The following is a 13,872-nucleotide window of genomic DNA, read 5'->3' as shown; positions in this document are numbered from 1 at the left end:
GCACATCTTACAGGTTTCTAGAACTATTTGGTGGTCATCAAAGACCTAATATGTTTTTAGTCATGATCTAAATTATTTGGTAATCTTGATGGTATCAATGTCATATTCTGCATCAGTGAGATGTGAACTTCATCGAGAAACATGACCACTGAGTTTTTGTATTTATTTGCTTGAAGTAGTAAAGTTATTGTATATAATGGGTGTATTATTGAATAGATTAACCACTTAAAATAAAGGATATTGATGTAATTTAGCTGTTTTAAATGACATATGTTCATAGCAATAATAAAAAACAACTCAAATAACAGTATGTTATATTTTGAGTAGCAAAGGTTAATAAAAAATGAAAGTAAAACCTGAAAGTTATTTCAAAGCCCAACCCATTGACATTACAGTTTTTATGACTCAAAATGGACCAAGGATCTAAATCTACTACATAATACTGTCAAATTACTAGAGGAAATCTTTGGGGGAATTCTGTGCAAGATATTGGTATGAGCAAAGAGTTTTTAGAAAAGATTCCAGAAACATAAACAATAGAAGAAATGGAATTACATAAAGCTAAGGAGCTTCTGCAGTATAAATGAGAGACTCAACAAAGTGATGAGGGATCCAACAGAATAGAAGAAACTATTTCTTAACTATGCAACTGATAAAAGATTAAAATCCGAAATCTATAAACAACTGAAGTAACTCAACAGCAACAAAACGAACAATCCAGTTAACAAGTCTGTATATATGAAATACATAAAATTTCTTCACCTTATATAAGTAAAAATTATAAAAAACATTAATTGGAGATAAATTGCATTTTACACACTAATATTCTCTTATATTGTCCCTTGAATCACTCATTAATCCCCCAAAAAGCAATATAGCGTAGAATGGCTGCTTTAATTTTAAAGTAGGAAGTCCATAGTGAAACTACAATTTTGTTTTTTTCTTTGATATGGCTAATTCATGCCAAGATTTCTGAAACTCATACTTGGAGCCAGTAATCATTTAACTTTCTTGATCATGTTAAATATAGTATTATGATCTAGTTTGTTTTTTGTGGGGTTGTTGTCCAATAAGATTGCTAGGGAAGTGTATTCCAGGATCTTCAGCTTTCTTTCCTAATTCTCTAGGGCTCTGATCCTCTGCTTCTATTATGTATGGTAAGATGAGAATCTGCCTGAAAAAAATGACATAGATTTTTTTTTATGTGTGCTCAGAAGAGAAAGCATGGAAGGCCATATCATAGCAAAAAAAAAAAAAAAAGAGTCACCACAGGAAGGTCATTAGTTGGTGTTTGGTTTAGGGCATGAGAGCAGGGATTCGCTTGAACTGAACAAACCAAGATTGAGACAGTGGATGGATAAGGGGATGCAACAGACATAACAGCTCTCTATGTATCAGGCTGTGGGTTATGGAAGTAATTATGTAAACCACTATGAAATGGGATTGAAATGGACAGGCTGTACAAGGAAGGTTATTGTCCTTCGTATGAATTTGAATCTTTTCCAAATGAGCTCTCTGCTGGAAATAGGGATAATGTACTTAGTTTGCTACTGAGCACATCTGCAAGATAACCACTATGGGAAAAGAGTGTGTGATCATTTGGTTTCTCCATGGAATAAAAACCTGCGCCTGGACTTGACACTGCTACAGCAGTGTGAAAGAACAGATACACGGACAGTGTAAGAACAGATTGAGTATTTGACTTTGTTGGTGGCCCATCTAATAATACATGAGCAAATATTTATCTGTAACTGGGGTCAGAATACAGCTATAGCATAGTTTTTAAAAGATTGCTCGATTCTTTTAGTACTATAAATTTATAGAGCCTAAGAATTGGAGTAGCATAATTGTCTTTTAAATGGTTGATTTTTATATAATTTATGTTGTTGACACAAAATATTTTGTGGTTTATGATATAAACATATTCTCCCTTAATATTATTCCCATTCTAAATCTCCTTTATGTAGGGTAAATATTTATAGTGTGAAACCTTAATGACTTATAATCATTTATGGCCATTATAGCCTGGGTCACTCACAGCTTCTTTTATTATCGGGACATTAAATATCCTGCTTGGATCTCTCATTATTATTTACTTGGCACCCAATTAATATTTAACATTGGGAACAACACAGATGGCCTTGTTTTCTTCTGGTCCCCTTGATGAAGAATAATCACTATTTTCATGAGTCATTCTTGGTAGTCAGTCTGTAAGTAAATAGCTACTGGGAAGAGGAAAATTATCTTTGGAGATACATTACCAATTCATATCCACAAAAGAAGCTGTGTAGCTAAATGGGATCCAGACTCTTCAAACTTTATTCCTCTAGGGAAAGTGTATATAAAGATGAGTTCAATAACCATGAAAGTACATTACAATCATTGTGTTATTTAGTAATATTAAGATACAAGCAAAAAAAGAAGAAAGAGACATCCTAAACTAGTTTAAGCTAGAAAGTTATTCTTCCCTAAAACTGAAAATTCCAAATGAAAAGTTGGCTTTGTGCATAGCTAGTTGTACAAGTTCAAGTAATTAAGTATGATTTGTCTTCCTAACCTGCCTCTATTTCTCTAGGTTACATAATTTTTACATTGGAAACTCCATGTAGTTTTAAGACCTTGTCCAACATCTGAGATTCCATGCATATGCAGAAACTTTTTACCCTGACAATCCTTATTGAAATCCCAGAATGTCCCTTTGAATCCACGTGCATCTCATGCACTGTACTGCACATAGAGCACTGTTCTGGGGGCTGTGGAAACTGATTGTTTTAATCATGGCTAACACAGTCCACGTGTGCATAAAGAAGCACAACATCTTCCTATGTAGCTAAAGCAATGAATCACAATAATAAAACAGTTTTAAAAATTAACCACACATGATGTGATTCACATTCGTAATATAATTTTAGCCAAAAAAGGCAGTTAATGTTTAAAAATTATGACCCACTTTGTATTTTCTTTATAATTAAACCTTGTAAAGGTGTGCAGTTTACGTCAATATTTTGACATAAACCCAAGGAAATTGTTTTGAAAATTATATTTTCCTAAAACACACCCAAAACACATATTCTTTGATTCACATTTTCACTAATTAAAAGAACAGTAAATATATTAAGGTATTGCAAAATAATCTGAGTATACCATTCTTGTTTTATTTTTTGAGCTTTAAATTTTATTTTTATTGACCCAAGAGACAAGTATTTTAATAAGAAATTGCCCTTTGATTGATTAACTATTAGAAATGCTACTTGGTATAAAACAAATGCCTCCATAATGTTTCTTTTTTTTTGTAGCAAGTGGTAACTATTTTTTTCTTTTAACTTTACTTAATAAATATAAATCTCCAAAGTACAACTTGAATTTTAGCAGCTTTTTCCCCCATAACCTCCCTCCCACCTGCAATCATCCCATCTCCCTCTCCCTCTCCCATCCCATTCTTCATCACGATTCATTTTCAATTATCTTTATATACAAAAGATCAACTTACTATATACTAAGTAAAGATTTCAACAGACTGTGTGCACAAAGACACACTAAGTATAGAGTACTATTTGAGTAGTAGTTTTACCATAAATTCTCATAGTACAACACATTAAGGGCAGAGGTCCTACATGGGGAGAAAGTGCACAGTGACTCCCATTGTTGATTTAACAATTGACACTCTTATTTATTTATTTATTTATTTCTGACAGGCAGAGTGGACAGTGAGAGACAGAGATAAAGGCCTTCCTTTTGCCATTGGTTCACCTTCCAATGGCCACCACGGCAGGCACGCTGCAGCCGGCGCACCACGCCTATCTGAAGGCAGGAGCCAGGTGCTTCTCCTGGTCTCCCATGGGGTACAGGGCCCAAGCACTTCGGCCATCCTCCACTGCACTCCCAGGCCACAGCAGAGAGCTGGCCTGGATGAGGGGCAACTGGGACAGAATCCGGCACCCCGACCAGGACTAGAACCTGGTGTGCCAGCACCGCTAGGCAGAGGATTAGCCTATTGAGCCGCGGCACCGGCCACTCTTATTTATGATGTCAGTAATCACCCGAAGCTCTTGTCATGCCAAGGCTGCCAAGGCTAAGGAAGCCTCTGAGTTCACCAACTCATATCTTATTTAGACAAGGTCATATTCAAAGTGGAAGTTCTCTCCTCCCTTCAGAGAAAGGTACTGCCTTTTTTGATGGCCCATTCTTTCCGCTGGGATCTTACAGAGATCTTTCATTTAGTTTTTTTTTTTTTTTTTTTTTTTTTTTTTGCCACATGTCTTGGCTTTCCATGCCTGAGAAACTCTCATGGGCTTTTTAGCCAGATCCAAATGTCTTAAGGGCTGATTCTGAGACCAGAGTGCTGTTTAGGGCATTTGCCATTCTATGAGTCTGCTCTGTATCCTGCTTCCCAAGTAGGATCATTCTCTCCTTTTTAATTCTGTCAATTATTTGCAGACACTGGTCTTATTTATGTAATCCCTTTGACTTAAACCCATCTTTTTGATCAATTATGATCTTAAACTGATCATTTTAATAAGTAAGATGGCATTGGTACATGCCACCTTGATGGGATTGAATTGGAATCCCCTTGTACATTTCTAGCTCTACCATTAGGGATAAGTCTGAGTGAGCATGTGTCAAACTGTACATCTCCTCTTTCTCTTATTCCCACTCTTATATTTATTGATTTTTTAAAATTTTTTGCCAGGCAGAGTTACACAGTGAGAGAAAGAGAGAGAGAGAGAGAGAGAGAGAGAGAGAGTTATAGACAGTGAGAGAGACGGAGAGAAAGGTCTTCCTTGTATTGGTTCACTCCTCTAATGGCTGCTACAGCTGGTGCTGCACAGATCCGAAGCCAGGAGCTGGGTACTTCCTCCCGGTATCCCATGTGGGTGCAGGGACCCAAGCACTTGCATCCTCCGCTGCCCTGCTGGGCCACAGCAGATAGCTGGACTGGAAGAGGAGCAACCAGGACAGAATCCAGTGCCCCCACCTGGACTAGAACCCGGGATGCCGGCGCCACAGGCAGAGGACCATACAAATGAGCCTTGGTGCCAGCCAAGAGATCACTTTTCAGTTAAATTTAAATGACTAAGAATAATTGTCCATTCTTGTTTTTGATAAACTTTCCTTCCATTTGAAACTTCTTGTTCCCATGACCACTCAAGTTCTTTGTTTTTCAACCTCAGTGAAGCAAGGGAAGGCAGCTCAAGTAGGGTAATTTATCCCTTGGGGCAAACACAAGGATCTTCTGACCATGTCAGGAAGTGCAGGAAACAATCAGAAGCTCCCCAAACAAAAGGAGCCAGCAGAAACCTCCAAACAATGTGTCCTCTCCCATGTAACTGGACAGTAACTTTGAGGGAGTCTTTATTCACATGAGCCTGATACGCCCCATCAATTCCCAGTTTTCATTGGAGAGAATGTGAAATAACGGTGGGATCCCAATACACCCACCCTCTATACCCTCCCAGTCTGGGGAAACTATTTATGCCTCTTTAAACCAGCATAGGTTAAAGCACAAGGTCAGTGGCAACAGATTAAACAAGTAGTTTGTCTCCCACAAATTCTTTTTTTTTTTTTTTTTTGACAGGCAGAGTGGACAGTGAGAGAAAGAGACAGAGAGAAAGGTCTTCCTTTGCCGTTGGTTCACCCTCCAATGGCCGCCACGGCCACGCTGTGGCCGGTGCACTGCACCGATCTGATGGCAGGAGCCAGGTACTTATCCTGGTCTCCCATTGGGTGCAGGGCCCAAGAACTTGCACCATCCTCCACTGCACTCCCTGGCCACAGCAGAGAGCTGGCCTGGAAGAGGGGCAACAGGGACAGAATCCGGTGCCCCGACCGGGAATAGAACCCGGTGTGCCGGCGCCGCAAGGCGGAGGATTAGCCTAGTGAGCCGTAGCTCCAGCTCCCACAAATTCTTATGTGGAAATCAAATCCCCAATATCAAGATATGTAGGACCTCTGACCTCAATGGATTGTATTATGAAAATTAACTATAAAACTAGTTGTCAAAGAGTTTTTTTTTTTCATGTGTGCCTGCAAATTATTGAAACCTTTCCTTAGTATAAAGTAGGTCTATAATATCCTAATTATGGAAAAATAATACTCCTTGGGATTTCTGATAATTCCTACAAAACATAATTTCCCGAGACTCCACACTATGAGATTTGCATCTATAGCCACTTATCCACTTGATTTTTCTGATCCAAAAAGATAGTAAAATTTCTTCTATCGCTCTGAAGATAAAAATGGACATAGCCCCTATGTGTTTCTTGATTAAGCCTTCAAGGAACTAGGAAGAGCTAGGATAAATTCCTATAGATTTATGTTTCTAGGAAGAAAACTTTGGACCATGGAGAGAGATCTTGCTTTTGTAATATTTGAAACTTATAGCTACCGGTGGTTCATCAAAAAGTTTATTATATATCAAATATATTGAAAAAAGAGATACTTTCAGGAATAAAAGAAATCAACCTCTTTCCACATTTATTCTTAGTGAAGTGAAAATGTTATATGTTGTTTCTCCATTTGATTTTGTTATGGTTCAAAATTTCCAGAACTATGACTTTTATATATACTTTCATGCCCCACCTACTATTGATTTTAAAGAAAGCTGTATTTTCTTACAAAGTTATATTAAAATATCTCCAAAATCCATAACACATATCTCATTTCATGTAGAAGGAAGCTCAATTTTCTCAAATTGAAGTTTTTCATGGTAAAGAATAAGCATTTTATTCAGTTTATGACAAGGAAATTGTAATAATGATGCTTTGGCTTCTCTGTAACTTATTTCCAGCATAGATTGAGATAATTTGTTTGAATTGGAATAATGACATTTCATATATTTTAAAAAATCCCAGTTTTATTTCAATTACTTAAGTAGTTTTTCTATAACATAGAGTTCCTCTTGCCACTCTAGGGGTATTACATTCTAGTTTTGGCGATTCCTACAAAGACACAACCCTGAATGCCATAGTGCTGTATTTTGAAATCCTGAAGGAATTTCCAGAAATATAATTTTGAAAATAATAATTTAAAAGATATTTATGTATATTTTAAAAGGTGGATCCTTGGAGAAACATCAAACATAACACTTTGTAGATCACTACTCACAAAAGATAGGCAATAGTAACAGATTTTTTGTACTCATAATCACTCAGGAATAAGAACACTTGCATGGGTGTGATAGTTATGAGCAGAGGAAGTGTATTCATAAAGACATAAGTTAAAAAGTGCAATGATAAGTGTCAATCACCATAGTTGGTAATTTTGTGCAGCCATCTTTAACTGCATTCATCCCATATACTATGACAGAAAACTTAAGTTTTTATAAGATCAGACAGAAACTTCAACAGGTCACCATCACATAGGTAGTCACCCAAATAGCTTAATTATCAGCATACTTTATTTTTCACCAATCTAGACTTACAAAAAAGATTTATCTTCTTTTAGTGAATAATTTTCAACAGTTTTATGTTCATGTATAATACATACACACAAAATCAGCATTGTGATAATGCACCTTCACAAAGTCTAATTTATAAATGCATAAAATTAATGAGTGTTATCTGAAAGTCTTTCTTTTTTTTATTTATTTGACAGATAGAGTTAGACAGTGAGAGAGAGAGACAGAGAGAAAGGTCTTCCTTCCATTGGTTCACCACCCAAATGGCCGCTACTGCTGGAGCTAAGCTGATCCAAAGCCAGGAGCCAGGTGCTTCCTCCTGATCTCCCATGCAGGTGCAGGGGCCCAAGCACTTGTGCCATCCTCCACTGCCTTCCTGGGCCACAGCAGAGAACTGGACTGGAAGAGGAGCAACCAGGACTAGAACCTGGCGCCCATATGGGATGCTGGTGCCGTAGGTGGAGGATTAACCAAGTGAGCTATGGCGCCGGCCCCTCTCTGAAAGTCTTTACACAAAATATTTGCGGAATAGAACAATGATGCAAAGATTAAATACATAGCATAAATAATAGTGGAAAATGATGGTGGCAATTTTAAATAGTGGGGAAAAATTTAAAAGAAAAAAAGAAAATTTGACATATGATGGTATTTTACATGTATAGATTGTGGACAATTACATGGAGAGATTCCATAATAGCTAGCCAAATCCATAATCACTAATTACATTTTGAAGTTCTGCTCCCAATGAATACCTTCTTTGTATTCTTTTACAACATGACTCTTCTTGGAGAATAAAATCACATTCATTTTTTACCTGGTGGATTGTCCTCACCCAGTCTATTCAGTCTCCCACATTAATCTCTGGAAACAACCTCAAAGACACACTCCAAACAAAATATCACTGCTCTGCCAGGTTTCTAGGTAATTATTATGCACTGCATGATACAATTCCTTCATACAACTAATAAAAAACTAATTATTTCCCTAAACTTTGGCTTTCTATCATTTTCTGTAGCCTTTTTATTCTTCTGTAATTTAAAATTCTGGATTTTAATTTTTGGGATTCAGCATTTAAGATGTTAATTCACATGATGGTCATTTTTAGATTTAGGGATTTAAGACATTAGGAATTTTGATCTTTCAGAATTTCAACACTAGGAATTATGATGTTTGGGATTTTCATTCATATTTTTGAGATGTTAAGTGTGTACAATTAACTTTAATGGTAGGTACTAATAATTTCTTAAAGAATGTAGTAGAAAAATGTTTTAATGATAATTTATACCAGTATTTCTAGTAAGACTGTTTTCCTCAGGTGGGATTTAAGAGAATTTAAAGATCAAATTATGTCAGAATTTTGGATTGTATTTTGTCAATAATTCATAGTTGCTTAGAGTTATTTTTACAGAAATTGAAAGACCATTGATAAACGTTTTTTAAATATTCTCAGAATAAGTTGTCTATTATTTTATTTGAGACATTATTCTTTTTCAGAGTGTAGTTTTCTGTTTATTTACTTATTTTACTGTCATATAATTATACAAATGTATTCATGGAGTACAATGTGAGGCTTTGATCCATGTACACATTATATACCATGTAATGATAAAATCAGAGTAATTATCATTCTGGTCACCTCAAACATTTATCATTATTTGTGATGAAAGCATCAAAAATCTCTCATATTCTTTTTATTTTTTTTAAATATTTTTATTTATTTATTTGAAAGGCAGAGTTTCAGAGAGGCAGAAGCACAGAGAAAGGTGTTCCATCTACTGGTTTACTCCCTAGATGGCTGCAAATGCTGGAGCTGTGCCAATCTGAAGCCAGAAGCAAGGAGCTTCTTCAGGATCTCCCACATGGGTGTAGGGGCCCAAGGACTTGGGACATCTTCAACTGCTTTCCCAGGCCACAGCAGAGAACTGGATTGGAAGTGGAGCAGGCAGGACTTGGACCAGCGCCCAGATGAGATGTAGGCAGTGCAGGTAGAGGCTTTAGTTCACAGAGCCAGCCTCTCTACATCACTTATAAAGTAAATTGGTGTGTGAACAGGTGTACAAACTGGTGTCTCTGTGGGAAGATAAATGGTAGAATGTCTTGCTCAGTTGTCAGGCTGTTCCAACTTGAGAAATTACAATATCACCTTATTAATTGTACACAGCATGAGCAGAATCTTAAACAGCAAAAGTTTATGTACACAGAGTAAGCAGTATTGTCAGATATGTACACATATGAAGGCATCAAAAATCAAGATGCCTATTACTACTGGATTCTTACGGCATTTTGTAGTCAGTCTATTCTGTCATACTCTAATTTCCCCATGCTTAGAAAGTCACTGTTCTTTATTTCACTATAGGTTAGTTTTCACATTTTTAGAGATTTTTAAAAAAGACATAAACTTGGGTTTTTCTTCCTGGATTTTACACTTTATTAAGAGTTTTGGAATCATCTGTATTGTTTAATAGAGCAGTTTTAATGGTAGCTAGTATGCTAGCTACTTTAACATCAAAGTAGATTTCTGAGGCAAACATTTTTACCAGGAATGAATAGGATTTTCTTATAAAAATAAAGGGACCAATTCATCAAGAAGACATAGTAATACCAATGCATCTAATACTGGGCATTAAAATGCAACAAAGCTGATAGAACTGCAGGAAAAAATAGACAAACTCACATTCATAGCTTCAGATTGTAACATCATTCTGAATAATTGAAAGAACTAAGAGGCAGAAAATCAATAAGGATGTAGAACACTTAAATAGCATTATTACCCACATTGACATAAATTGCAGTAGAAAACACATTTTTTTAAGTTTACAAGGAAGACTGGTCAAGATAGGTGGCATTCTGAGCCATAAAATATCTTAATAAATTAAAAGTATTCAAGTCATGCAGAGTGTGTACTTTGAACATAACTATGTGGCCACCTAACCAGCCCATCATGAACTAGATGTCTGATCCACAAATTCAAAAAATTGTGCTTTCAATGAAACACTATATCATCCAATTAAAATGGTATAAATATGAATAGGATCAAACAGACTTGGAAAGCACAGTTAAGTTATAAGAAAGGAAACAAATGACCATGGTTTCTACTCCTGCTGCACTGAGCCTGAACATAAGGCTTCATGAGGAATTCCCTACAATCAATTGATAGACAAAGAGAAAGTTGAGGCCTAGGTCAATGATAGTTTTGCATGATTTATAGGCACCCTACAAAAGTGGAAAACTGTTACAATGCAGTATCTTTCTTGGACATCCTCATAAGACAGTAATGAAGGACAATTTATGTTGTGGGAGGAACTTCCAGTGATGTAACTGGCCATTCACTAAACCTGAAAGGAGAAATGGTCAGCCATGTGTGACTATTTACAGATTCATGGTTTTTGGCCAAGCCTGTATAGGCAGCAACTTGGAAGAAATGTGATTGGAAAATTCGTGACAAAAATTTGGGGAAATATATGTGGATAGAGTTCTCTGAAGTTAGTTGTGTCCTATAGAAATGCTTACCAAAGTGTAACTGCAGTAGAGGAGGATTTTAATGAATAAGTGATCAAGATAATCTGCTGCACAGATATTGGTCAGAATATTACCCCAATTATTACTGTTATAATTCTATGCCATCCAAACACCATAAACAGCACTCTGACCTCAGAATCAGCCCCTAAGGCCTGACTGAAAACAACATGTGAGCATTTCAGGCATGAAAAGTCAAGACATAGTGGCAAAAATGGTTCTGCATGAATTATCTCTGTAAGTGAGACCCCAGTGGAGAGAAGGGGCCATCAAAGAAGGATGTACTTTTCTCTGAAGGGAGGAGAGAACTTCCACTTTGAATATGGCCTTGTCTAAATAAGGTCGAAGTTGGTGAACTCAAGAGGCTTCCATAGCCTTGGCAGCTCATGAGAAGAGCCTCAGGTGATTACTGACGTCATAAATAAGAGTGTCAATTGTTAAATCAACAAAGGAGTCACTGTGCACTTTCTCCCCATGTTGGACCTCTATCCTTAATGAGTTGTACTATGAGAGTTAATGGTAAAACTAGTCTTCAAACAGTATTTTTTACTCTGTGTGTCTGTGTGGGTGCAACTGTTGAAATATTTTGCTTAGCATAGAGTTTATCTTCTATGTATAAAGTCAATTAAAAATGAATCTTAATGTAAAATGGAATGGGAGAGGGAATGGGCTGTGGGATGGGAATGGGGGTGGGAGGACGGGAATGAGGGGAAAAAACACTATATCCCTAAAACATGCACATATGAAAATTTGTATTCATTAAATAAAAACCTTAACAATAATTCTATGTTACCACCCAATAGGCTTATAAAGAGTGTGGTCATGGTGGCAAGAAAAGAGACTATGCATGAATCTACAAAATGGACTCTCACCTACCAGGGCTAACCTAAGTATGGCCTCAATTGACTATCAAACTTGACAACAGCAGATATTAACAATGAGTACTTGATAGGAGACGATTCCACTGGATGATCGATCAACTGTCTGGTGGAAGGCTGATTATTTCAGACAATTTCTACCACAAAAGGCACAAAGATGTTGCTTTTACTGGAGTAGACACTCTGGATACAGATTTGCCTTCCCTACACCCAATGCTTCTAGCAAAACTACTGTCACATGGCTGTACAAAATGGTGCATTCAGCATCATGGTATTCCAGCAGCACTGGACTCATTTCATAGCCCCCAAAAAGTGTAGCTCTGGGTCCAAGTCATAAAATTAATTGGTCTTACTGCATTTCCTGACTCTGAGTTACACCAATGGCTTTCCTGAGAATTAAGCTTCCAGATAACAAATTAATGGACCCTGTAGACAAACTTCATAAGTGTGCCAATAAGGGATATAAATGTGAAAAAACAAATTGTGTGTGTGTGTGTGTGTGTGTGTGCTCTTACTGGGGCTATTTTTCTGGAGAAACTTAATTCAGTGGCTGATTGATTTCAATGTATCAGTAAAAAAAATTAAATGTATCAGAAAAAAAATATTAAATGAGCTAAGTCAATGCAGACTTCATGAGATATATTAAACGGTGTTTGTCTTAACCATGTTTTTCATTGCTTTAATACATTGACTTTTGTTGCAGAATACCACTTCCCTAAAGAATGTGTAGGTCTTATTCACTGAAACTTTCAAGTACATATTGTCTTAAGTGGAAAAAAAAGGCTTTGCAGATGAGATTAAGAACACATCATACTCCTACCTATGTAGACTGAGTTTATCAAATTGAGGACCATGAGAATGAGTGTACTGAATTATTAGGGTGGATCCAGTGTGATCTCAATGCTCTTTAAGGAAAATAGGGAATTGTGGAAACTGAGTTAGAAAGAGAAATGTGTTGATGGAAGTGGAAGTCAGAACGATTAAATTTCTGGCTTTGAGGCTGGAACAGGACCATGGTTTCAGAAATGTGGGCAGCCTCTAGAAATTCTGAAAGTAATATAATCCTGTTATATATTGATGTTGGCACAGTGAATGCTGTATCTGAACTTGATCTGTAGAACTATATGATAATAAATTTGTATTTTCTTAAGCCATCAATTTTTCTATAATTTCTTATAGCATCTATAGACACCACAACTTAAACATTTAGTGAAGTGAAACAGAAACTGTAAACTGCAAGTGAGCTATTACTGTAACAAAATTTTAAAACTCTTTCATCAGCTTGCTGACTGTGAAGGAGATGGAGACCTAAATATGGGTAAGGAGATTATTAGGGAAATTGTTAGTAATGACTGAAGACAAAAATACCACAAATGCAGATCTAGGGATATTGTTGTTTGCCATAACTGGTAAATGAAAAATGAACCTAATTAATTTGTGCATCCAAATAAAGAGATTTCCTGATCATACTGAGAGTGCCAAGTATTTTCTTTTTCTCAGGTATAAAAAGATGCTGTAAATGAGAGATACACTAAGTAGATATATACTTGATTCCCAGGTAGAATTCAGAGAGATTACTTCTTATAGAACACAAGTAAACACAATTTGTTATTCTCTCATTAATACACTTTACTGGAGTAAAAATAGTCTCAAATATGAAAAAAAATCATAAAGACAAAGACCAAATTTTAGGAATTCCTAGTAAATGATAATCTTGGGGGACCGGTGTTGTGGAACAGTGGGTTAAGACCTTGCCTGTAATGCTGGCATTCCATATGATGACTGGCTTGAGTCCCAGCTGCTCTACTTCTGATCTAGCTCTCAACTAAAGCAGTAGAAGATGGCCCTAGTGCTTGGACCCCTGCACCCAAGTGGGAGACCCAGATGAAGCTCCTGGTTCTTGGCTTCAGCCTGGCCCAAATCTAGCTGTTGTGGCCATTTGGGGAGTGAACAAGTGGATTCTCTCTCTCTTACTTTGTGTGTATTTGTATGTGTGTGTGTAACTATGCCTTTCAAATAAATAAGTAAATAAATCTTAAATAAAAACATAGTTTGGGATCAACAATCTAGACTCATTTGCCC

Source organism: Oryctolagus cuniculus, chromosome 4 (genome assembly GCF_964237555.1).
Source record: "Oryctolagus cuniculus chromosome 4, mOryCun1.1, whole genome shotgun sequence".
NCBI classification, from domain to species: domain Eukaryota; kingdom Metazoa; phylum Chordata; class Mammalia; order Lagomorpha; family Leporidae; genus Oryctolagus; species Oryctolagus cuniculus.
This window is presented reverse-complemented; position numbering follows the sequence as displayed.